Source organism: Bos taurus, chromosome 10 (assembly GCF_002263795.3).
Source record: "Bos taurus isolate L1 Dominette 01449 registration number 42190680 breed Hereford chromosome 10, ARS-UCD2.0, whole genome shotgun sequence".
Taxonomy (NCBI): Eukaryota; Metazoa; Chordata; class Mammalia; order Artiodactyla; family Bovidae; genus Bos; species Bos taurus.
This window is the reverse complement of record NC_037337.1, coordinates 101,190,405-101,214,773: the sequence shown is the minus strand read 5'-3', so window position 1 is coordinate 101,214,773 and position 24,369 is coordinate 101,190,405. Positions and strand designations below refer to the sequence as shown.

Sequence of the window (24,369 nt, the reverse complement as noted above, 5' to 3'; positions counted from 1 at the left end):
CAGACATCTCAGATGACCTGCAAACTAAAAAAAAACTTTCTTCGGGGTTACATTTACGCACCATTTTGTTTTCTTCCAATGAAAAACAAAATCATCTGACATTGAGCATCTGCTCTGAATCAGGCCCTGAGCTTGCCCTTGGGGAACACACACCTGGTTGGAGAGAGAATGCTTGTGGGCACAGGATGAATATAAAGTGGAAAAGGTTCCGTGCGGGAGCAGAGCTTCAGGGAGCGGCGGAGCTGAGGGTGGGGGTGGAGGGCTCCATAAAGGCTTTCTGGGGTGGCGTTTGGACTTGACCTGAAAGAGCAGGCGAGCATCAGGCTTGTGGAAGGTGGCAGCCACCTGGACAAGCTGATGGGAAGACCCATCAAGCCCTTTTCATATTAAAACTAACAACTCTTTGTTTCCTGAGGGCATTTGTCTTGATAGGGAGTGATGATAATGTATCAGTGTCCGTTCCGCTGCGTTTTATCATCATACTGGTTGCGGAGGAGGCTGCTTTTAGCCCCATAGTGCATTTTATTTATTTTTTTAAATTTATTTATTTTTTAATGTGCTGCAAGAAACACGGGAAGTTGACGGGAGGCGTAATGGACCCGAAATGGACAAGGGGCTGACGAGGCCGCAGATGGGACTTGCCACGTCTGGAACGTGAGTGCTCCACCTGAAGCCGTGTGCGTTCTCCACGTTAGAGGGAGTCGGCGGGCGCCAGCTGGCTTCCCTCGCAGCTCCTCGGAGGGTGTGTGCGCCACTCCGGGGCCGCTGCATCTGGTTGCCTCTGCCCTCAGCATCCCTGTGCTGGGCCTGTGGCTGCTGATGACCTCAGCAGGTTCAGGATTGCACGAGAAGCGGACCCCTCTGTCTCTGTGTGTGCAGTTTTCTGAATGAGAGGAGTTTCTTTTTTTTTTTGGTGGGGGGCGGGGGGCTTGTGCTGCATGCCATGTGGGGTCTTAGTCCCCTGACCAGGGCTCTAGCCTGCAGTGGCAGTGCCGGCTCTTAGCCACTGGACCGCCAGGGAAGGCCCCCAGAGGAGCTGTGTTTTGTTTACGGCAGGAGGTGAAACATTATGAACGTTGTAAAGGATGTTTTTCTAAAAGAGGAAAGTTTGGGATCAAGTGTGAGTGTGTTTTATGGTACTCCGACCCCTGGCAGGTAGGCCTGGGTCACACCAGCACTCTGGGGAAGGGCAGACCAGCCTTCAGCACTCGGGCCTGATCACTTGGGAGGTCTCGGCAGCTCGGCCAGTATATCTTGGGGGTGGTTTGCATAAGCCAACACAATCAGTACCAAAACTAACCTTCTGTGGAGGAACCTTGGTTGGTGAGAAAAACCATCTTACGTTCTGTCCTAATAGTAAATTTGTTCTGAACAAGGCCTGGCCTAAAGTCCTACGTTTTCCCCATCATGCCCTCAGCATGGGGATGGGAGCTCAGAGTCCTTAGCAAGGGCTTGCTGATTAGTGACTAATGTGCTCAGGTGTTTGCAAAAAGGTGCAAACACCTTCACCCCCAAAGATGCATTTGAATCCAGAACTCCTTGTGGCACTGCGGCTCCATCTTTGTAACATTAGTATTTTTCTAAAATACAATTTTAATTGAAGCATAACTGACCTAGAGCACTGTCTTAGTTCCAGTCTCGCAACATCGTGGTTCCATGTTTCTGTGCTTCGCAGAATGACCACCGTGATGCCTAGGTGCCACCTGTCACCATGCAGAGATATCGCAGTGTTATTCACAGTATTCCCCGTGCTGCGCATCTCACCTCTGTGCCTCATTTATTTTGCAACGGGAAGTTTGTTCCTCTTAATCGCCGTCAACCTGCTTCATTCATCCCCCACACCAAAAGATTCTTGAATGCTGTTTTTCCCCATTGCTTTTGAATATTCTCATCTTAAAACAAACTTGTGTGTATACCAGGATGTGTAAGAGATTTATCACCCAACAGAATGAACTTTAGTGGGCTTTTCTTTTCCTGATCACTTAGTCTTAACGTTTACTATTGGGATGTTTTCTGTCTGTCCATGATTCCTGAATTTGGAAACGAGTGAGTTACAGTACGTTTTGATTTGGTTTTAATCCATCAAAATCAAGTTAGTTATAAGTGATGGAAGAGCTTACTTTGTGTAGTCCGGGCTGCCTGGAGACATCAGCCACATGCCAAAAGCTTGCTCGTTGCCCGGCAACCTCGCCGGAGGAATAGATTTTCTGCCACTGGCTCCCTTTTTAGTCGAGGCAGAATCTATTAACACTACTCTTCTAGCCTGGAGAACCGGAGCTGGAGTTTAGCTGCAAAGAATGGTCGGAGGGTTTTGTTTTTTTGTTTTAAATAACCCAGCACCGTGTTTCTGACTTCCAAACTCTACTGCTAATTTCATTGACTTCCAAGTAAAGATTTAGAGCTTATTAATATTACTCAACACTGGCCAGGCTAAAGAGGTTAGTGTTGTGCCTGCCTGGCCCCTGAAGAAGGTCATTGTTTAGTTTCTGTAGAAATGATCCCGCGGGGCATGGGTGGGAACCGTGATCATCCAAGTTGCAGGTGGAGCAGGTAAGAACGACCTCATTCCCCCTCAGACTTCTCCAGGTCCCCACTCGGGGTACTTTCTTCTACTTTCCAGTAGCAAACTTATCCTCTGTCGAAGCTGTTATTTCTTCAAGTATGTACGATCTCGCTCTGATTGCAGAGTGGCTCTGTATTCCTTTCTCTTATCCTTCAGTCAGAGAAATGTCTGTTCTCCGTCTGTAGCTCAATGCTTCACCAGCAGGACTGGTGGTTTCTGTCTGCGGGGAGCTGGTGGGGCTGTCAGCCCTATTGTTTTGCTTATGCTTTTTAGTGGAATAGCTTTGGGTTGGTAGCAGGAGAGGATGGCCAAGCCCAGTGTCAGGTGGCCGGAGTGTCTGCCTCTGCTGAAACGCAATTTTAGTAATGGACTGGATCAGCTCCCCGTGTTTTCCTGCCCCTTTGTAAAACAAAGGACGATCTCAGCGCGTTAACCCGTTGGTGGCTGGAAAAATCAAAATCTCTAAGAACCACTTAGTTAAATGCCAGTGGCTTCTCACATTAGCAGTCTGGCACAGAGGCTGCAGAGATGCCCTGCACAGGAGAGCGGGGGGTTGCTCTTATTTTAGGAAGTGGACATTAGCCTCCTCTTCCGTTTTACCCTTTCCAAGGGCCAGATGCAGAAAGGAACATACCGTGTGTGACTCGGCAGCCAAATGAGCTAACTCGAGACGACCGTGACTAACTCAATAAAACAGTCTCTAAATGCATTTGGTTATTTGTTCTGATCATTGTAAACTTTATTCATTATCATAGCTCAGGTCTTTGGGGTTCTATTTTCCAAAATAATCTTAGAATGCTACTGATGTGAGGAACCTTTAAGAGAGTAGTTCAGGCACCCTAGAGAGGAAATCAGAGAGGTGGAAAAGTCTGCTCAAGGATACATAGCTGTGTTGGGAGTGGCAGAGCAGGTACCAAGATCTGAGTCGGTTGACTTTTTTTTTTTAATATATTACTTATTATAATTCATGAGCAAAGATCATTTTAACATTTATTTGTGTTGTCTTCCATCTCTTTCCTTAATGTCTTATAGTTTTCATTACTCAGCTCTTTGACTGTCTCCGTGAAAATTTTTCTTTTCCTGGCGGCTGTGCAAGGTGGAATCTCAGTTACCTGACCAGGGATCGAACCTGCAGCCCCAGCTTTGGAAGCTCTGTGCCTTAACCCCTAGGCCACCGGGGAAGTCCCCCAGTCCGTTGAATTTAAGGACAGAATTTTAATGACACCCAAATGATATGTTTGAAATGAAATGAGAAGGGCAAAGCTCCTACTTGCACAGTGCAGATTCCATCTATGTATCCAACAAGTATTTAAGGCACGCCTTCTGCTGTGTGCAGGTAGGTAGTGGGCCACATGCTGGAACAAGGGGAGGCACTTTACCTTCAGGAAATTACATTCAGAAGTGGGTGATCCCCACAGTCAGCAGCGGAACGATAAGAAAATTACAGGTTGTGATAAGTCCTTAAATAAGATATAAGGGGAACACAGGAATGTTGGTGACAGTTAGATAACAAAAGTATTATCTGCTAAGGGACTTCACTCTTTGGGAACACCTGTGTTATTACCACTAACAGAAAGTATGTTGGGAAAAATATGTTGAGGAAATGGAAGCCTTTGGGAGGGTTCATGGTCACCCATTATGTTGTTTGAATTAGAAGATCTGCCTGTGGGATTGTGGACTTCCTAGGACAGTGTCCAACCCCAGACTGATGCTAGGGGGACCACAGGACTCTTCCAACTCTCAGAGGCCGGAATTCAGGCACTTTGCTCTTTGATTTCTTCACCTGTTAGTTCAGTTTCTTCATGTTGCATTTCCCACTTACTGTTTTTTTAGTAATTAATTTTTGATCGGAGTGGGTCGACTTCCCTGGTGGCTCAGATGGTGTAGCGTTGGCCTACAATGCAGGAGACCCGGTTTCAGTCTCTGGGTTGGGAAGATCTCCTGGAGAAGGCAATGGCACCCCACTCCAGTACTCTTGCCTGGAAAATCCCGTGGACAGAGGAGCCTGGTGGGCTGCAGACCACGGGGTTGCAGAGTCGGACACGACTGAGCAGTGGTGCTTTCTTTCCTTCCTCCTTTGATTGGAGTGGAGTTGCTTTGCAATGTTGTCAGTTTCTACTGTACAGCAGAGGGAATCAGCTCTCCGTGTACACATGTCCCCTCGTTTTCTGGATCTCCTCTCCAATGAGGTCACCAGAGAGCCCTGAGGAGAGGTCCCTGTGCTGTCTCGCAGGATCTCTCGTGTGTGTGCGCTCAGTCGTGTCTGACTCTGCAGCGCCATGGACTGGAGCCTGCCAGTCCGCTCTGCCCTTGGGATTTTCTAGGCAAGAGTCCTGGAGTGGGGTGCCATTGCCTTCTCCAGGGGATCTTCCTGACCCAGGGATCGAACCCCAGCTTCTTGTATCTCCTGCACCGGCAGTCTGATTCTCTACCACCAGCACCACTGGAAGCCCAGGTTCTAATTAGTCACCTATTTTATACACATATCAGTAGTGTGTGTACTTCAGTCCTCCACTTACTATTGAAAGTCTCTGTACAAAACAGATCTTTTGAAGACCAAATCTGACACACTTATATCAAGGAGTATTCCATACAAGCTCCTGTTATCAGCAATCTGGGGACATTTTATTCTAGAGAATTGGATTAAGTCGCGTCGCTTGCTTTCTTCTTTCTGACTAGTTGCTTTAGTGCTCCGGCATACAAGACTTTTTTTTAATGTGCGCTGTGAAACCTAGGGTGAGGATTTGCTTTTGCTGTAGGCCTGTATCCAGCAGGTCTGTTAGAGGGCAGTGAATTGACTTGGCCAAGTGGAGCATCTGTTTCAAAGTCTCAGTCTTTCCGTGAATCACACGGTCATTTGTTGCTGGCTCTGCCACTATCTCTGTATATTTCCTTAGAAATATCCTGGGTCCTGAAAATCTGGTGTCCATTTACCGCAGTGGATCTTGTCTTTCCTTCCTCTGCCATGCTGCCAGCTCGACTCCAAGGCTCCGAGTGAGCAAATGGCTAAAAGCGGCTTTCTTGCTGCTCGTGCGTTTTCTTTGTTCTCCCGATACTCTGTGATGTCTGGGTATCAGATGTCGGAGAAAAGTGAAGCGGTGCTGAGGGCGCTTTTTTCGTGATTTCATGCTAACTTCATTTCCTTGCAAGTGTGGCTGGGAGCGGAGTTTCCTTCAGACTTCTCTGCGATTTTGGTGTCTTTCTTGTTCTCTTGCAAGGCGGCTGACGTCTTTCACTTGCATTCAAGTTGAGAGGATCTTCATTTTAGCCTGAGAAGACACGGCTACAGCGGACTGACCCTAACGGGCCTCCCTGTCACCCTGGGGTGTCTCGCACGGCGGTTTCTGAACATTGAAAGCTTGCTCTTTGCTGAGCACTCGCTGGAGAACTTGATTCTATCAATATTCCTGCTCAGCGTTGGGGGTAGGTAACGGCATTATTCCCATTTGACTCGTGTGCAGACTGAGGCCAGGAACGTGTGAGCCATGCTTAAGCCAAGGTCACCTCGTAAGTGGCGAGCTGGGCCAGAAGCTGGACTTCACGTGACCGTAAAGCCCCTCTACTGCGGGAGGGCTGCCTATGACGCCCTCTGTACGTGTCCATCATGGCCACTCATGTTTTCCTTTTAACCTATGACAAAAATGAGCCTGTCCAGAAAATTACAAGAAAAGGAGGTGATGTATTTGTCACGTCTTCTTCCAGAACGCTAGCCGGCAAGATGTTTCTAGAAAGCAGAAAACAGCATTAGCTGAGTTTGGTCAGAACTGTACAGTAAATCCGCTTCTAGATGATTCTGAACTCACTTTTTCATATTAAAAATGTCTGAGCCATCCTTTAGTAAGAAAATATTTTTATTCTAAAATTTAAAATTTAATTTCCCCAATTTTCCCTTGGACTACAAAACCTTTTTTTTTTTTTCTCCTAATGCCTTCAAAAGCACAATTTAGAGAAGTCTTCAAGTAAAAGGGAAGGAAGGGACTTGGTGCTTTCCACTATAGAATTGAATTTTAAAAAAAGAAGAGGAGAAAACAGAATGCTCTCAGCCTCCCCGAAGATCGTGGCCTCCTGTTTCTCCCTGTTCTACTTTAAAGCTGCTTCTATTTTTCACCCAGATACCTCCAGGGTGAGAAATATGAGTCCCCTGCTCTTTTTCTCCTGACTTGAGACTTTAATTAATTTAAAAAATAATAAATTTAAAAAATAAATAATTAACCCCTGACCAGAGACTGCCGTCGCCCCCTCCCGCCTGCACCGGGAGCATGGAGCCTTAGCCACGGACACTGGGGAAGTCCCAAGACTTATTTTTTTGCCTAAGTCTCTGCTGGGCTTTTCACATCTGTGCTCGTCCGTCTCCAGCGTCCGTTAAGCTCCTTGAGGGGAGGAACTGGGCTGTAGCGTCTTTGTGGCCTCACAGTGGCTCAGTAACCATGTGGGAAATAGGGAAATGAACGGCATTTCCAGTCCAGGAACAAATGCAGGATAGGGGTCTAGTTTTCCGAGTTGACTCCCGCCCAGGAAAGAACCCCCTCTTTGAGTGGCAGGGAGACACTGGAGTAGCTGCAGTAACTCATTTGTATCAGGAGGGCCCTGTTTGGACACGGATGCCTCCTGTTGTCTAATTTAATTAGTAATTGTGTTTTCAGTTCCAATTGAAAGCCTCAGAAGAAAGGATGGCAATAAACTGTGGTATTTGGTATTATTATTGTTATCTAATTGTGTTCACTATTGTGACGGTTTTAGACGGAGGCACTTTTCAAGGAGGGACATGTCTGTGTTATCTGATTGCTTTTTCTCTTCTGTCCCAGCTCCTGTGTAAAGTCCAATATTAAGTATGAGCCCTCTTTCACACATGTGAAAATCGATGCAGGCAGATTTGTGGTTATTTTTTTGTTTGTTTTTAAACAAACGCCCTAAGGTTACATGCAAGTCCATCCTGAATAGGGAGGTCGAGCCTCGGGTCTTCGCTGCAATGTCGCCCACTCGCTGACAAAGGCAGTGTGGTTCTGGGGACGCTGACCCAACAGGAGTTTGGAAGGCGTGGGGTCCGCTCGGCTCTGCCGTTTACTTGTTGGATGGCTTTGGACCACTCACTCATTCCCTCATTCTTCAGCGTTCTGTGGAGTATCTACCAGGTGTTCCGTGCTAGGCTAGCTGCTTGGGCTACAGAGATGAATACGCCAGTGTCCTTGTTCTTAGGGAACTTCCTGCTTAGTGCATAGATTCAGATGCATGAACCAACGAGCTCAGAAAAATCTGTGGGCACTTTGCTAAAAGTGTGTCCATGTAGGGTGGGAGCCCCAAAGAAGGAGGCACAGCGCTGTCTGTGCTGCTGCAGAAAGATTTCGTGGCAGAGGTGATTTGGGGGACTGCCCTGGCGTCCAGCGGTTAAGACGTCGTCTCCCAGTGCAGGGGGCGTGGGTTCGATCCCTGGTCGAGGAGTTAAGATCCCACATGCCTTGTGGTCGAAAACCCAAAACATAACACAGAAGCAATATTGTAACAAATTCAATAAAGACTAAAAAAAAAAAAAAAAAGCATCTTAAGAAAAAACAAACAAATGTGATTTGGGGTTGAGTTTTTTGGGGAAAATAAATCTCATCCAGGGATTATGCCAAGAGAAGGAATTGGGACTTTATGTGTCTCTCTCATTTCTGGGTCGTGAGAGTCACTGAAGAGGTCTAAATGAGAACGGTACAGTCATTTTTGTGTTTTAGAAAGATTTGTGTTTTAGAAAGGATGAGTTCACAATCTCTGGGACCCTCCCTTTTCTCGTCTGTAAGGTGCACACAGGTAACACCCACTTCTTTTGTCTCATGGGTTTATTTTGGGTTGCATTTCTTTAGAATGCAGCAGGAATAGCTGGCCTGCACCCACTTCTTTCTAAACCTTTGAATCCTCACAGCAACCCTGGGAAGGTCATTATTGCCATTATTTGCATTATACTTTATTTATTCACTGGCAGAGCAGTGCGGCTTATGGAAATCTTAGTTCCCTGACCAGGGATTGAACCCACCCCACACCCTTGGCAGTGAAAGTGTGGAGGCCTAACCACTGGACCACCAGGGAATTCCCATTGTTTGCATTTTAGAGATGGGAATGGTCATAGGCTGACCGTCTGACCCAGGGAGACACAGCCAGGATTTGAACCTAGGTCTGCCGGACTCTGGAGCCCCTTTGCCCTTAGCCAACCGCGTGTTGCTGGCAAGTCTTTCTTGCTCTTCATTTCTTGCCTGAAACGTTTTGACTGGTGGCTGTATCTCCTCTCTGGTGACCTTTTAATGTAGAGTGTTGATGTCCTAGAAAGACTCAAAATCAGCACCAAACAAATGTGCCATTATTTGCAACTGTTTCATCTTTGTCTTTAAGAAGGTAGTGTTTTATCATTAGACAGAACCAAATTTTCGTGGAGTAGAATCTGTGACTTTAATTCTTCTGCACTGACTGGGAGTTACCAAGGACGTGTGTTTCTATGGGCATATACATAAATCTTCCTTCCGGTGTTAACGGAAGATCGATCGGGATTCTGACTTCATCCTTTTGGGGAGTCCTTTGAAGATCCGTGTTGTGACTAGGTAACAGCAAAATGGAAGACGATGTAATGAGATGGATTAGAGCAGAGGAAAGACTTTGAATGGGGTAGCTTGTCGGAAAGAGTTGCCAAAGAACAGAACAGACAAAGTTTAGGAAGTAGTTCTGGCAAACTCAGCAAGCCCTGCTTGTTGAAAAGACGTTTTGGAAAATATTCTGTAAGTTCACACACAAGCAGTTGTAATCCAAGGACACGTTAACGGCACCTCTTTGGTAAAGAAAAGTGTATTCACTATATTTTCTCTGTACTTGGTCACTGCAGGGTGAAAACGGCTGCATTATCTGCTAACCATGAATGAGTTTCTTTAAGAATCGATGCTTGGAGATGCAGGAGGTTCAAGAAGAATAATTAAAATAAAATGCTGTTTTGTGTCTTGACCTGTGTTCAGTGTGCCAAAAAAAGAGCCCTGAAAAACGCCAGGGTTGCACATTTTGTGACTTTGGAGGAACGTTTTGATCAGCCTTCAGCTACTCATAAAAAATAAATACAGCCGTGTTCTTACTTGGGCTGTTTCTTGAAGATCTTTTAGAGTAGATTTCCAGCTGAAATTTCACCGCCAGTTAAAAAAAAAAGAAAGAAAGAAAAGCTGAGCTTCCTTAAACATTAGGCGTGTCACGCGAGAGTCAAACGATGGAATCGTAAAGAGAAAATGCCCTGTTGAGATACAGCAGCTGTCCTCTGTGCTCTGTCGCTGCTCAGTCGCTAGTCGCATCCGGCTCTGTGACCCCACGGCGGCAGCACGCCGGGCTCCCCGTTCTTCACTGTCTCCTGCTGTTTGCGTGCATGTTGTTCATGTGTTTGTAGGTTATGCGTTAGCAGGGAGGAATATTAAGGGAATGAGAAAGCATTTATTAACTAGAAGAGCATTGCAAAGAAATATACCCCCACTGAAGCAGCTGTTTTAGAAGAGCAGGTTCTGGAATGTGAGCGGAAGTCTATATCCCGAGATTCAGCTGCCCGGCATGTGGCAAGAGTTGGGGTAGATCTTGGAGGTGCGGGGCCATGGGTGGAACCGAGCCCGTGGCGTCTGCGTGGGAGTCAGTGTCACTGCTGGGCTCATGGGTTCTCACACTTGGATGGGCATTGGAATCACCTGGGGGGTTGAAAAAATTCAGTGCCTGGTTCTGTGCCCAAGTGAAAGTTGAAAGTGAAAGTCGCTCAGTCGTGTCTGACTCTTTGTGACCCCATGGACCATAGAGTCCATGGGATTCTTCAGGCCAGAATCCTGGAGTGGGCAGCCGTTCCCTTCTCCAAGGGATCTTCCCAACCCAGGGATCGAACCCAGGTCTCCCTCATTGCACGTGGATTCTTTACCAATTGAGCCACAGGGGAAGCCCAAGAATACTCTGTGTCCAAAGGTTTGACTTACGGGTCTAGGGTGTGCCTTGGGCACTGGGATTTTTAAAACCTCGCCAGAGTACTCTGACCTTCAGCAGAGATTGAGAACCATGGGCCTAGAAGATGCCCGATTTTTTTCTTTTCTGATGTTCTTTGCTGCTGGGGCAGTTTGCTTGTAAGTACTTTGGTTTGGAAGCCTCCTTCTTGAGTGAGGGGCAGAAGCCTTCGAAGCCAACCCAGAGAGAGCGCAAGTCTTTGGTTTGCTAGACTCCTCTCTCAAAGGGCTGAAAAGGAAAATTCCAGTGTTCCTTTGAAAAAATGGATCCTGAGACTTCTTTCTGTCATACAGAAAATCTTAAGTATATTCTCTCTGAACTCCAAAATAGGCAAAAAGAAAAAATAAACAACAGCATTCAGATGCTGGCACACTTCCAAGTGATTGGAAAATGCTGTGAGATGATACTGATTAAGGTGTCTTCAGGCTTGAGACTTGACCCGAGATTACTGTTGGGAGCAAAAAAGGAAGGAAAGAAGAGTACATTCTTAGTTATGGGTCCAACGGTCAGAACTGTGTACCACCTGACTTACGCGGAGCTTTTCCCTTTTGTTCTGGGGGTTTCCAGGGGAATACCAGATGGCACGGTGTCGCGAAAATAAGAGGGAACATAGCTCTTAGTTGTGTGCGTGTGTGCGCACGCGTGTGCCCGCGTTGTGCGTGCGTGCATGTGTGCGCGTATGTGCTTGTGCTCATGTGTGTTGCGTGCACGCGCACGCATACGTGTCACGAGTGTGCACGTGTGCGTGTGCATGCATGTGTGTGCGTGTGCGTGCATGTGTGTGCGTGTGCATGCATGTGTGTGTGCGCATGCATGTGTGTGTGTGCGCGCACGCGTTGTATATGCGTACATGTGCACGCGCGTGTGTGCGTGTGCGCATGTGTGTGCACGCTTGCGCGCGTGCAAGCATGCATGTGTGCGTGTGTGTGCATGCGCTCACACACATGTCTGACTCTGCTACCCCATGGACTGTACCTCGCCAGGCTCCTCTGTCTATGAATATTTCCAGGCAAGAACCCTGGAGCGGGTTTCCATTTCCTTCTCCGGGGGATCTTCCTGACCCAGGGCTCGAACATGCAGCTCCCGCATTGGCAGGTGGGTTCTTTCCCACTGCATCACCTGGGAATTGCTAGTAGAAACCACTGACCTTCAATAATTCCCAACTGTTTTTTCTCAGTCCGTGAAACAGGAGTCACGCTGTGACTTCTACTCCAAAGTAAGACAGTGTGATAAAGGCCATTGACTTCCTTACAAGGAACTGCCCCCCGTGTCGGTATTTTAGTTTGGGTTGATTGAGAAGGGCGTCTCACCTTCATTTCCAGCAGCAACCAGGAAAAAGTCAGGACGTCACAGTGGGTATCCAGGTGGGTCCAAGAGGCCGGAAGCAGGCTTGGGCAGCTCACCTCGAGGAGGCCATGCCCACAAATCTAGTGGTGGTGGTTCAGTTGCTAAGTCGTGTCCGGCTCTGTGACCCCATGGACTGTAGCACGCCAGACTCTGTGCGGCTTTCCAGGCAAGAAGACTTGGAATGGGTCTCCGTTTCCTTCTTCAGGGGATCTTCCCGGATCAGGGATCGAACCTGCATCTCCTGCATGGGCAGGCGGATTCTTTACCACCGATGCCCCCCCCATATTTAGACGTGCTGTTAAAACACAGGTTCTGAACAGATCCAGGGCGGGGCCAAGAGCGTCTCCACCTCTGGGTGGTGCTGATGGCGCTGTTCCCCGGCGCTCCCTTGAGAGGCCCGTCGGTCCCGGCATCTGCGGGTGTGAATCTTTTCTTAGGGCAGTGGGAAGAACACAGGACGCGACGGAGGAGACTGGCCTGTGGCTGCCTCTGTGCAGGCAGCGCGTGGAATCATAATTTTTTGGCTTTGAGTTCATGTGGCCGCAAGCAACTTGGTGTGATCAATGTCTATTTGTGTTCTCGACGGCTCTTTTTATAGATACTAATTTTTATATGCTTTCCATCCTCTGCATGACCTTGAGGCAAGCCCAAGTATAAAAATGTAGTTTCTTTCTCCATTAATATTTCCTCATTTTTATTGAATTCTGGTATGTAAGCCTCCTACCTTTCTCTGTGATTCAATCTAATTTATCTTTGGAGTCTTTCTTATCTACATGTGCAGCTAGATCTCTTTAATCTGGTGCCTACCGTGGTAATTAAAAAAAAATCTCTAGGTAAATGGTGAAATTATTCAAAACAATCATCTGGTTGACCTCATCCTTACTGGGTTATCGGTGGAAACGTTGGGGCAAAATCAACCCGCCAGCACGCTTGTGAATAAGATCCTTTGCTTATGTTGTTTTCGCAGTGGGTAGAGTTTTGTTTGCCGCTCTGAATCGGGGGCTGTGCTGTGCTTTCCTGATCGTCTCATAATGTGCTCACACATTATTTAAGGTTTGTAAAGTTTAAGAATAGACGTAGTTTTGAGTGTTCTAATTTAAATGTAGAGTTTGGAAAGGGAAGAGAGTTTTTAAAAATACGGTTGTGACATGTTTATTATAAATATGTGAAAATGGAGCCCGTGATTATGCTGCTGGTGTATGTGTATTGTACCTTGTCAACAAGAAAGCTCTTGTGTTTGTGTATTTCATATGGTATTTTCTTCCTTTAAAAAAAATTAGAGCTGATGATGTCTCTTGGAAGACTGCAACACATTCTGGTTTAACATAGTCCTCTATAACTGGGCTTCTTCTAGAAGTGTCCATGGCAGGCCTGTTGAAATGGAGCTGGTTGGATTATCCGTGTGCATCAGAATCCACCTGGAAGGCTTATTAACATGCAGACCGCTGGGCTCTGTCACCGGTTTCTGGTTCTGGGGGTCTCTGGTGAGGCTGGGGGACTTGCTGTTCCTCTGCTGCCCGCTGTTGCCAACGCTGCTGGTCGAGGTACCGCCTTTGAGAACCGCTGCAGATTCAGCCCTTGCTACGTGTCGACTAGAACCAGCTGCATATATGTTGCACCTGGCTGATGCATCACCTGGGACCCTCCTACACTGTTGGTGGGAATGTAAACCGGGACAGCCACTACAGAGGACAGTATGGAGGTTCCTTAAAAAAGTAAAAACAGAGCTGCCATATGACCCTGCAGTCCCACTGCTGGGCATATATCTGGAGAAGAAACGTGGCCACAAAAGATGCGTGTACCATGCCCCAGTGTTCACCCAGCACTGTTTACAACGGCCAAGACATGGAAGCAACCTAAATGTCCATCCACAGAGGAATGAATAAAGACGAGGTGGTGCATACACACAGTGGAATACTACTCGGCCATTAAATGGATGATATAAGGCCATTGGAGTCGTACTGAGTGAAGCAAGTCAGACAGAGAAGGAGATATATGACATTCCTTATATGTGGAATCTGAAAAGAAATGATACAAATGAACTTACAAAACAGAAGGAGACCCACAGACTTAGAAAGCGAACTCATGGTTGCCAGGAGGAGGGGATAGTTAAGGACTTTGGGAAGGTCATGTACACATCGCTATATTTAAAACGGTAAACCGACAAGAATCTATTGTGTAGAACAAGGAACTCTGCTCAGTGTTAGGTGCCAGCCTGGATGGAAGAGGGTTTGAGGAAGAACAGATACATGAGTATGTCTGGCCGAGTCCCTTCATGGTTCACCTGAAACTATCACAGAGTAGTCATTGGCTAAATGGCAGCCGGCTCCAGTGTTCTCGCCTGGAGAGGCCCCTGGACAGAGGAACCTGGCAGGCCACAGTCTATGGGGTTGCAAGAGTGGGACACGACTGAGTGACTAAGCACACACATACCCCAATACAAAATGTTTTAGGTATTAAAAAAAAAAAAAAGAAATGCAGCATCTTAGGCTGCAGCCCAGACCTACTGAATCAGAATCTGCATTGTAATAAGATCCCACATGATTGATGGGACTTCCCAGGTGGCCCAGTGGTAAATAATCTGCCTGCCAATGAAGAGGCCGCAGGAGACGTGGGTTAGATCTCTGGGTTGGGAAGATCCCCTGGAAGGGGAAATGGCAGTCCCCTCCGGTATTCTTGCCTGGAGAATCCCATGGGCAGAGGAGCCTGGTGGGCCACAGTCCATGGGGTTGCACAGAGTCAGATGCGATTCAGTGACTTAATCCTTTGCAGGCGACTGCTCTGTGACAGTCACTGTGGCTGGAGGTGGCCTTGGGACCAGACCACACAGGCAGCCTGCAGGGATGGTAGAGGGCTCAGAGGGGAAGAAGGACTGGACTCTGCTGGGTTCTGGGTTAGAGCCAGAGCCGGGCGGTGGGAACCGCACAAAGCCCGTTATTCCCGTATCTCAAGACTTTTCTCACAGCTGCAGCCATCTCAGACTCCTGCGGCCTTGAGAGGTGGGCGTTCCTGTTGGGTTAGCGCTTACTGAGCCCTCCCAGAGCCTGCGGTGTTCTCACCTGAGAATCCCATGTCAGAGGAGCCTGGTGGGCTACAGTTCATGGGGTCGAAAAACATTCAGACATGACTCAGTGACTAAACAGCAACAGCCATCTTTCTGACAGCATCTTCTCTGGCAAGCTGAGGTCCACCTGGCTACAGCTGAACTCGCTGAGACGAGTTCAACTCTGTATTATTCCAAGAAATAATTTTTGATCATTTTCTTAATTCTAGAGAAAATGACATATTTATTTTAAATCACTCACCTAAGAAGTATAGTGAAATTATTTATCATTAAATTGTTTATCATTTAAAAAAAGGAGCTCATCTCATCAGATTCATTCTTTGCACATTCTGCCCTAAAGTTTTGCAAGTACTCGGGAGACCGTGGCAGACAGATGAGCCTATAGACGGGAGATTGGGGCAGAGGGCCACTTCGCTGCGGATTCTTCTCAACAGCCACAAGACTGTGTAATGAAACCTGAAGCCCATAATTATAATCTGGAGGCATTGTCTAATCCAGGAGAAAGTGAACAACAGCGGAAAAAGATGTTCTGGAATAGCTAGAAAGTTCAGTGAATTAGAACCCAAAGTGTCCCTTTCCTGGGTAAATGGAAAGTCTAATGCATTTTCCTTTCTTTCAAATTGATTAAGTGACAAACATTTGGAATTCGTAGCTGTTACCTCCTTAAAAGAGGAAAATAGTGCCTGACATTGGCAAGTATATTTCCTGCCCTTGTTTCCCAGCGATTACAAGTTAAAGAAAGAGGAATGGTGGAGGGAGAGAAACACTCTAAGGAGACAGTCAAAGCCTCTAGACTTCACGATGGTGCTGCCAAAATTTAAAATTCTCCTTTAGTCGTGTGCCAGGGTAAGCTGTGCCATAAAGAAAGCAGGGTACATCTTAAGGTGCCTGTTTCACCTGAAGATTTGTACGGGGAGGAGACAGTGTTACACAGTCTGACTAGTAATTCATGTTGAACATTCTGCTTATATTCAAACAAACACAAATTATTTATGGACTAGGCAGTAACTTGCATACCATTTTTTTTTTGCTTATGTATATCAATTTTTACATGAGACTTAAAGAAATTAGGTTTTTGTGGCTGGCTACTATGGGTTATGGGCTTCCCAGGTGGCATGGCGGCAAAGAATCTGCCTGCCTATGCAGGCGATGCAGGAGATGTGAGTTCTATCCCCGGGTGGGCAGGATCCCCTTGAGGAGGGCATGGCAACCCACTCCAGCGTTCTTCCTGGAGAAGCCCATGGACAGAGGAGCCTGGGGGGCTGCAGTCCTTGGGGTCACAAAGAGTTGGACACTGAATGACTGAGCATGTATGCATGCCCTGTGGGTTATGTAGGGACCTAGGGTTTGATTCCTTTTATACTATAGAAATACACGGGTCAAAAGCATTAAGAAGCATGTCTAAACATATAGGTAATCTTTCCAGAAATTACCTTTATTGAGGTATCACTGATGAATAGTACACTGTACATATTCAAAATGTGCCATTTGGTAAGCTTTGACATATGTATACACCTGTGAATCCATCTGACAAATCAAAGTAGTGAAGATATTCGTCACCTGCCAAAGCGTCTTTTCCTCTCTGTAATCTCTCCTTTCATCCCTTCCCTCCTTCAAGTAGGCAAGTGAACTTTAATCCGCCTTCCGTCACCGTGGAGGCACTGCCTATAAATTTACATAAACGGGGTCACATGGTGTGTGGATGTGTTTAGTGCAAGTGTGGAGCATGGCGTGAGGAGGTGTGTCTCGCTTCTTTCATTCAGTATAATTATTTTAGCTTCATCCATGTTGTAGTGTGTGTGAACACTGCTCTCTCTTTACTGCTGAGTGATATTCCTTTGAATGAACATACCAGAATTTATTTTTTCATTCACTTTCTGATAGACCTTTGAGTGTTTGCAGTTTTTGGCTATCAGAAATACAACTGCCCTGAATATTTGTGTGCAGATCTCTGTATGGTCATATGCTTTCATATGCTTTTCTCTTGGGTTAATGCCTAAGAGTGAAATGCCTGGATTGTATGGTAGGTGTATGTTTAATTTTTAAGAAACTGCCAGAATGTTTCCCAAAGTATTTGTACCATTTTACATTCCCACCAACAGCGTATGAGAGTTCTAGTTGCTTCACATCTTTGCCAAAATTTGGTGGGTCTTTACAAATTTTAGCCATTCTAACAGATATGTAGTGGTGGTTTCTCATTATAGATTTAATTTGCATTTCTGTGCTGACTTATATTATTGAGCATCTTTTCATGTTCTTATTTGTCATTAATATATCTTCTTTAGTAAGAAAGAAAGATAGTGATAAGTGGTGTGCGACTCTGCGATCCCGTGGACTGTAGCCCGCCAGGCTCCTCTGTCCATGGGATTCTCCAGGCAAGAATACTGGAGTGGGTTGCCGTGTCCTTCTCCAGGGGAACTTCCTGACCCATGTCTCCCACACTGTGGGCAGATGCTTCCCTGACTGAGCTACGCAGGAAGCTTCTTCAGTGAAGTGCCCGTTGACGTCTTTTCCCCAGTGTATTGTCAGGTGGATTATTTACTTATCATTGAGTTTTGAGAGTTTTAAAATATATTTTAGATACAAGTTTTTTTTTGATCAGATATGATAAAGGCAATCAGTCATGAATATTCATTGGAAGAAACTGATGCTGAAGCTGAAACTATAGTACTTTGGCCACCTGATGCAAAGAACTGACTCCTTGGAAAAGACCCTGATGCTGGGAAAGATTGAGGGCAGGAGGAGAAGGGGATGACAGAGGATGAGATGGCTGGATGGCATCACCAACTCAATGGACATGAGTTTGAGTAACTGTGGGAGTTGGTGATGGACAGGGAGGCCTGGCGTGCTGCAGTCCATGGGGTCACAAGGAATGAGACACGACTGAACAACTGAACTGTATGCAAATATTTTATTACAATCTATAACTTATATTTTCATTCTCTTAATTGTGTCTTTCAAAGAGCAGGCATTCTTAATTTTGAAGTCCAGTTTATCAATTTTTTCTTTTAAGGATGGAACTTTTAGTGTTATAACTGAGGTATTTGCCTAACATGAGATTCACAGAGGTTTTCCCTTATGTTTTTCTCTAAAAGTTTTATAGTTTTGTATTCATTTCTGTGATCCATTTTCAATTAATTTTTGTATATATTACAGGGTATGTACTGAAATTCATTTTTAACGATATGGATTTCAAATTGTTCCAGAACCATCTGTTGAAACTTTCTTTTCCCACTGAAGTGCTTTTGCACCTTTGTTTAAAGTCGGTTGACCAAACACCTATGAATCTGTTTCTGGAGTCAGCATTTTGCTTCACTGATCTGTTTGTCCGTCTTAATGCTAGTATCACACTGTCTTGATTATTGTAGCTTTATAATACATCTCAGGGTTATGCAGTGCAGTTCCTCCCTATTCGTTCTTTTTGAAGGTTGTCTTGGCTATTCTGGGTCCTTTGTACTTCTACGTAAATTGTTAATCATCTTGGCAGCTGTTACCAAAAAAGTGATGGGATTTTGATTGAGATTATGTTGAATCCAGATTAATTTGGAGAGAATTAATATTTTAATGAATTGAGTCTTCTAATCCATGAACATGGTATATCTCACCATTTCTTTAGGCCCTTGTTCTTAGCATACAGGTCTTCCATATCTTTTGTCAGATTTATCCTTCAGTATTTTAATGTTTATATCGTATTGTAAATTGTCTTTTCAATTCTGATGGTGTGCCAAGATATAGAAATATAGCTGTTTTTGTATACTGATGCTGTATTCTTCACCCTTGCTGAACTCACTTACTAGTTCTAGCATCTTTTCTGCAGGTTGTTTGAGATTTTGTACAAAGATGATTACATCATCTGCAAATACAATTTTACTTTGTCCTTTCTCATCTGATTGCCTTTTCTTGTCTGAAAGTTCTGACTAGAACCTACAATAAAATATTAAATAGAAGTGGTGAGAACAGAAAATGTTGCCTGTTCCTCATCTTAGGAACAAAGAATTCAGTCTTTCATCTTTAGGTATGATAGTAGCTATGGGATTAAAAAAAAAAATTGTGTTCTTAATTAAATTGATGAAGTTCCTTTCTATTCCTTGTTTGCTGATTTTTACCAAGAAAAGCTATTGGATTTTCTCACATGTTTACTGAAGTGAGCATATGACTGTTTTAGTCGTTACTATGGTGAGTTAGACTTCCCTGGTGGCTCAGACGGTAAAGAGTCCGTCTGCAATGCAGGAGACCTGGGTTTGATCCCTGGGTTGGCAAGACCCCCTGGAGGAGGGAATGGCTACCCACTCCAGTGTTCTTGCCTGAGAATCCCACGGAGAGAGGAGCCTGGCGGGCTGCAGTCCATGGGGTCACAAAGAGCTGGACACAACCGAGTGCCTAAGCACAGCACAGCACATGGTGAATTATGTTGATTGAATTTTCTAACATTGTTCAACCCTGCATCCCTGGAATAAACCCCAGTTGGTTATGTGTGTGTGTGTGTGAATGATACATCTTTCACTGAATTTAATTTGGTAAACATTAAATTTTTTGTCAAGTATTCACTGTTGCTTGTGCTGGGTCTTCGTTGCTGTGCAGGCGTTTCCCCAGCTGTGCTGAGTGGGGCCTGTCTCCATGGCAGTGGCTTGTCTTGAGCAGCACGGGCTCGAGGGCGCTCGGGCTTCAGTCCTCGCGGCAGTGGGCTCAGTAGCTGTGGCTCCCGAGCTCTGGAGCACAGGCTCAGTATCCATGGTGCATGGGCTAAGTTGCCCTGAGGCTTGTGGGATCTTCCTGGACCAAGGATCAAACTCTTGTCTCCGGCACTGGCAGGCGGATTCTTTACCTCTGAGCCACCAGGGAAGCCTTGTTAGACATTTTTGTTAAGAATTTCCACATGTATGTTCCTGATGGCTCTTGGTGTTTGTTTTTTGTGTGTGTGTGTGTTTTTTTGCCTGGTTTTGGTTTTGGAGTGATCCTCATCTCATAGAATACAGTGGAAAGCATTCTGTCTTCTTCAATTTGCTGAGAGTATTTGTGAGGAGTTAGTATTATTTTTTCCTTAAATGTTTGGTAGAATTCATCACTGAAATCATTCGGACCTGGAGTCTTTTTCATGGGAATATATCTTTCCCTGAAAGTTCAGTCTCTCTAATAAATGTAAGCTTATTCAGATTGTTTTCCCTATTGACTTTTCTTAATTCGTGTGTTTCATGGAACTTGTCAACTTAATTTAAACTATTGAATTTATTGGCATAAAGTTGTTCATAATGCCCATTTTTAATATATATAAGCTGTAGTGATATCACCATTCTCATTCCTGATTTTTGCAATTTTTTCTTTCTCTCCCATTTACCTGGTAATATTAATTAGAGATTTATTAGTTTTATTGACCTCAGAGACCTATTTTCTATTTTCATTGATTTATTTCCTATATTTTTTGTTTTCTATTGTATTTAGTTTTGAGTCTATTATTTCCTTTCTTCCGCTTGCTTTGGGTTTCATCTACATTTTTTTTCTCCCTAGTTTCTTAAGATGGAGGATAATAAAGCTATTAATTTGAGACTTTCTTTCTTTTTTAATGTAGCATTTAGTGTTTTAAACTTTCCTCTACGTCTGCGTTAGCAGTGCCCCACAAATTGCAATATGTTTTTTTTTTTTCATTCAGTTCAAAATACTTTCTGATTTTTCTTTTGACTGCTTCTTTGTCTTATGGGTTATTTAGAGATGTGCTATTTATTTTTCAATTACAATATTTAAGAATTTTCCAAAGTTCATTCTGTTATTAACTTCCAATTTAATTCCATGATGGATAGAGAACGTCCGTGTTTGCCGCCAGCGCCTTTCACACACTGGCGTGCTTCGCGCTCAGAGGGTCGTCTCCCCTGGTCAGTGCTTCGTGTGCGCTTGACGTGCAGCGTCCCGTCGTTGGGTGCAGTGCTCTTGGCGTTGGCTCGGCTTTGTTGACAGTGTCCACATCCTCTGTCCTCACTGGCCTCCTGTTTGTCTGTTCCATTAGTTCTGAGATCTCAGACTATCATTGTGGATTTTTCCTTGCAGTTCTGGTGCTTTTTTTCATGCACTTAAAAATTCTGTAATTGGATGTCTAAACGTCAAGGGCTGTTAAGATCTCTTGATTAGTTGGCTCCTTTATCGTTATGAAATTACCCATTACTTAATTGGAAATACTTTGGTGGTAGTCGAGCCATCCCAGCTTAGTTCAGACTGGTATTGGTGTGGCGTGTCTGCTGTCATCCTCTCGCTCTGTGACTTCATGCTTCAGTGGGTTGTATTGCTGCGGTGGTCGCTTTACTGGTAGTGTGTGTTTGTAGCACGTCTTTAACTCATGCCGTCTGCCTTCAAGTGGCAGTGTGCTAGTTAGTATATGGTGTAAGAATGTTAGACGAGTACATCAATATTTCTTTTCTCCTGGTCTCTGTGTTATTGTTCTCATAAGTTTTATTTCTGTGTCTGTCATAAACTTTATCACTCATTGTTATTATTTTTGCTGTAAATAATCAATTGCCTTTTAAAGGGATTTAAATAATAGGAAAAACAGGTGTTTATGTTAGCCTACACACCATGTCTGGTGTTTTTGATTGTTTAGTACATATCTGAATTTTTGCCTGGTATCACTTTCCTTCCTCCTGAATGACTTCCTTTAAACTTCCTTAAGGTGCAGATCTTCTGGTGATGAATTCTTTAGCTCTCGTATGTCTGAAAAACGTCTGTATTTCACTTTGCTTTGAAAGCTGTTTTCACTGGCTGTAAAACTCTAACTTGACGGTTTTTCGCTTCAGCCCTTCACAGACGGCTCCACTGTCCCCTGACTTGCATTGTTTCCGACGAGCAGTGTGCTGTCACCTCTGTCTCAATCTGTCAGGCAGGTCCTCTCTGCCTAACGTGTTACATGCCCATCTGGGTGCGTCCATCATGTTGTCTCTGCTTTTTATTTTATTTTTTTCCTCCAGGAGTTCAGCTGTCATGTGTCTGGGTGTGGTTTGGCTTTCTATATCTCATTTGGTTTTTACTGGCCTTCTTAAATGTGAAAATTTAGGCCTTTAAGCAAATTGGGAAATTTAGAATGTTTAAATCTTTTGCTTCTCATTCTTTCTCTCCCATCCTTCTCTCCTCTTCTTCTCAGACTTTAACTGCTATACATGACATTGGTAGATAGAGAAATAGAAGGCAGTCTCATAGATCCTCAAGACTCTAATTTTTTCCAGTCTTTATTTCTCTCTGTTTTATAGACTAAAATACATTGTCTTCAAGTTCATATACTTTCTTCTTTCCATTTTGCTCTTAAGGCTATTCAGGAGACTTTATGATTTCAGATTTTTATTTTTCATTTGGTTCTATTTGGTTCTTGTTCATTATAAGCATATTTTGTTTATGCTGTGAATAGAGTTTTTGTGATAAAATACCACGTGCATAGTTTGAATAGGCTTTTAAAACCTTTGTAATTCGAAAATATGGGTTTTATAGGGATCAGCCTTTAGGATTGCTTTTGACATTTCTCTTGTGTACGCTGCTGCTGCTGCTCCTAAGTCACTTCAGTCGTGTCTGACTCTGTGTGACCCCATAGACGGCAGCCCACCAGTCTCCCCCATCCCTGGGATTCTCCAGGCAAGAACACTGGAGTGGGTTGCCATTTCCTTCTCCAATGCATGTAGTATTTTATTGTTGCTGTGTGTGTACTCATTTTGGATTGTAATATGGATGTTGTGGATGATACATTTTAGATACTCTGGATTCTGTTATTCTTGAAAAATGTTGATTGTTTTGTTTTCTTTCATCAGGGAGTTATCTTGAACTAAGTCTGATTCCAAGCCCTGTCTTTCTTTTGTTGGACAGTAGCTAAGTCTTTTCAGTTCTCTTAACCTTTGACTGAAGCTTGCAGTCTTCCTCACACACATATAGCCACAGATTTGGGCACAGTTTTTACCACAGAAAGTGGGACTTTTCTCAGATTCTCCTTTTCTGGAATTTCACCCCTCACTTGATTGCTGCTGAGGATGCCTCCGGCTGTCTTAAGCAGCTCCTTAAGCTGTGACACCTGGAGGGTTTTCTATCCAAGTTTTTCAGTGCCTCATGCAGCACTCACTAGTGAAGGCGTGTAAGTGAAAAGTGGAAGTGAAAGTCGTTCAGTCATGTCGGACTGTTTGCCACCCCAAGGGTGTATAGTCCATGGAATTCTCTAGGCCAGAATACTGGAGTGAGTAGCCTTTCCCTTCTCTGGGGGATCCTCCCAACCCAGGGATCTAACCCAGGTCTCCTGCATTGCAGGCGGATTCTTTACCAGCTGAGCCACCAGGGAAGCCCAAGAATACTGGAGTGGGTAGCCTATCCCTTCTCCAGCGGATCTTCCCGACCCAGGAATCAAACCAGGGTCTCCTGCATTGCAGACGGATTCTTTACCAACTGAGCTATCATGGAAGTTGGTGTGTACTGGTCTTAAAAAACAAAAATTCCATCTATTTCCTTTTCCTTCATTCAAGTGTAGACGGTTTTTGCCACTTTTGTGACTTCTGCTGCTGCTGCTGCTAAGTCGCTTCAGTCGTGTCCGACTCTGTGTGACCCCATAGACAGCAGCCCACTAGGCTCCTCTGTTCCTGGGATTCTCCAGGCAAGAATACTGGAGTTTGTGACTCCTAATGTGTTTTAAATCTAAAGTTCAATATTTGTTATTTGGAAGGGGATTATTCTATTAGATTCCCTTCTCCTATTATTAGAAGCAGACTCTCCTCTTTCCCTAACGTTTAAAGTTTTATCTCTGGCTCTAGGTTCTTAACCCTGCCTTGGCTTGCCCGCTACCAACAGAGCGTGGCTGCCCTGCTCAGCCCCTAGTGAGTCCCAGTCTCCTGCTTCTCCTTGAGGGACTGTGGGCTGTGGTCTCTCCATTCCTATTGGCCTCATTCCAGGATGAGCTTTATCCTGTTATACTTGACCTTCTGGCTCTAGGCCTTTCTTCTCCAAACCATCTTCAACATCTTTGCCCAAAACTCCCTAGGGTATCACAGTCTTAGTTTCTTCCTTGCTCAGACAGCTTCCTCAGATCGTCATTGCCTATCACGGGGTCTCCTTGCTCACAGAGGGTGGGATATTGGTAGTTCTGGAAGCCAGCTGCCTTTACATTCATCTTCACGATCCTTCATAGTTTATAGCTTAGGTAAAGGAGGTAGAAGGTAGAGGTGAAGGTAGGGAGGCAGAGTGAATAGAAACGCGTCACTTCAACTTCACGCCAAGACTTTACTCTCAGCACGTAGCACAGCTTCAGAATTTCAGGGAAGCGAAAAACCTGGTTTTCCTTCAGATAAATTGGCCCCCTCTGGCTTACCACCTGAGCGTCACGGGCATTTGCATTTGGGTGCAGCCCACCTGTCTGACCTCATTCTTCCTCACCCCTCCAACTTCACAGTTGCCTCCAGCTTGG

General features: G+C 45.0%; 1 protein-coding gene across 5 annotated transcripts in view; it reads left to right on the top strand.

Moving 5' to 3' along the window:
- The window catches only part of FOXN3 (forkhead box N3), a 448,976-nt gene that overhangs the window by 65,927 nt on the left and 358,680 nt on the right, over positions 1-24,369 (top strand). Inside the window, exon 1 of one of the 5 annotated variants that reach the window (XM_024997327.2) lies at positions 550-654. The exons of the other annotated variants lie outside the window; for them this stretch is intronic. The gene's annotated coding sequence lies outside the window, so the exon portion shown is untranslated. Of the gene's footprint in view, positions 1-549; positions 655-24,369 lie in introns of those variants that run through there. 5 annotated transcript variants of the gene reach the window in all.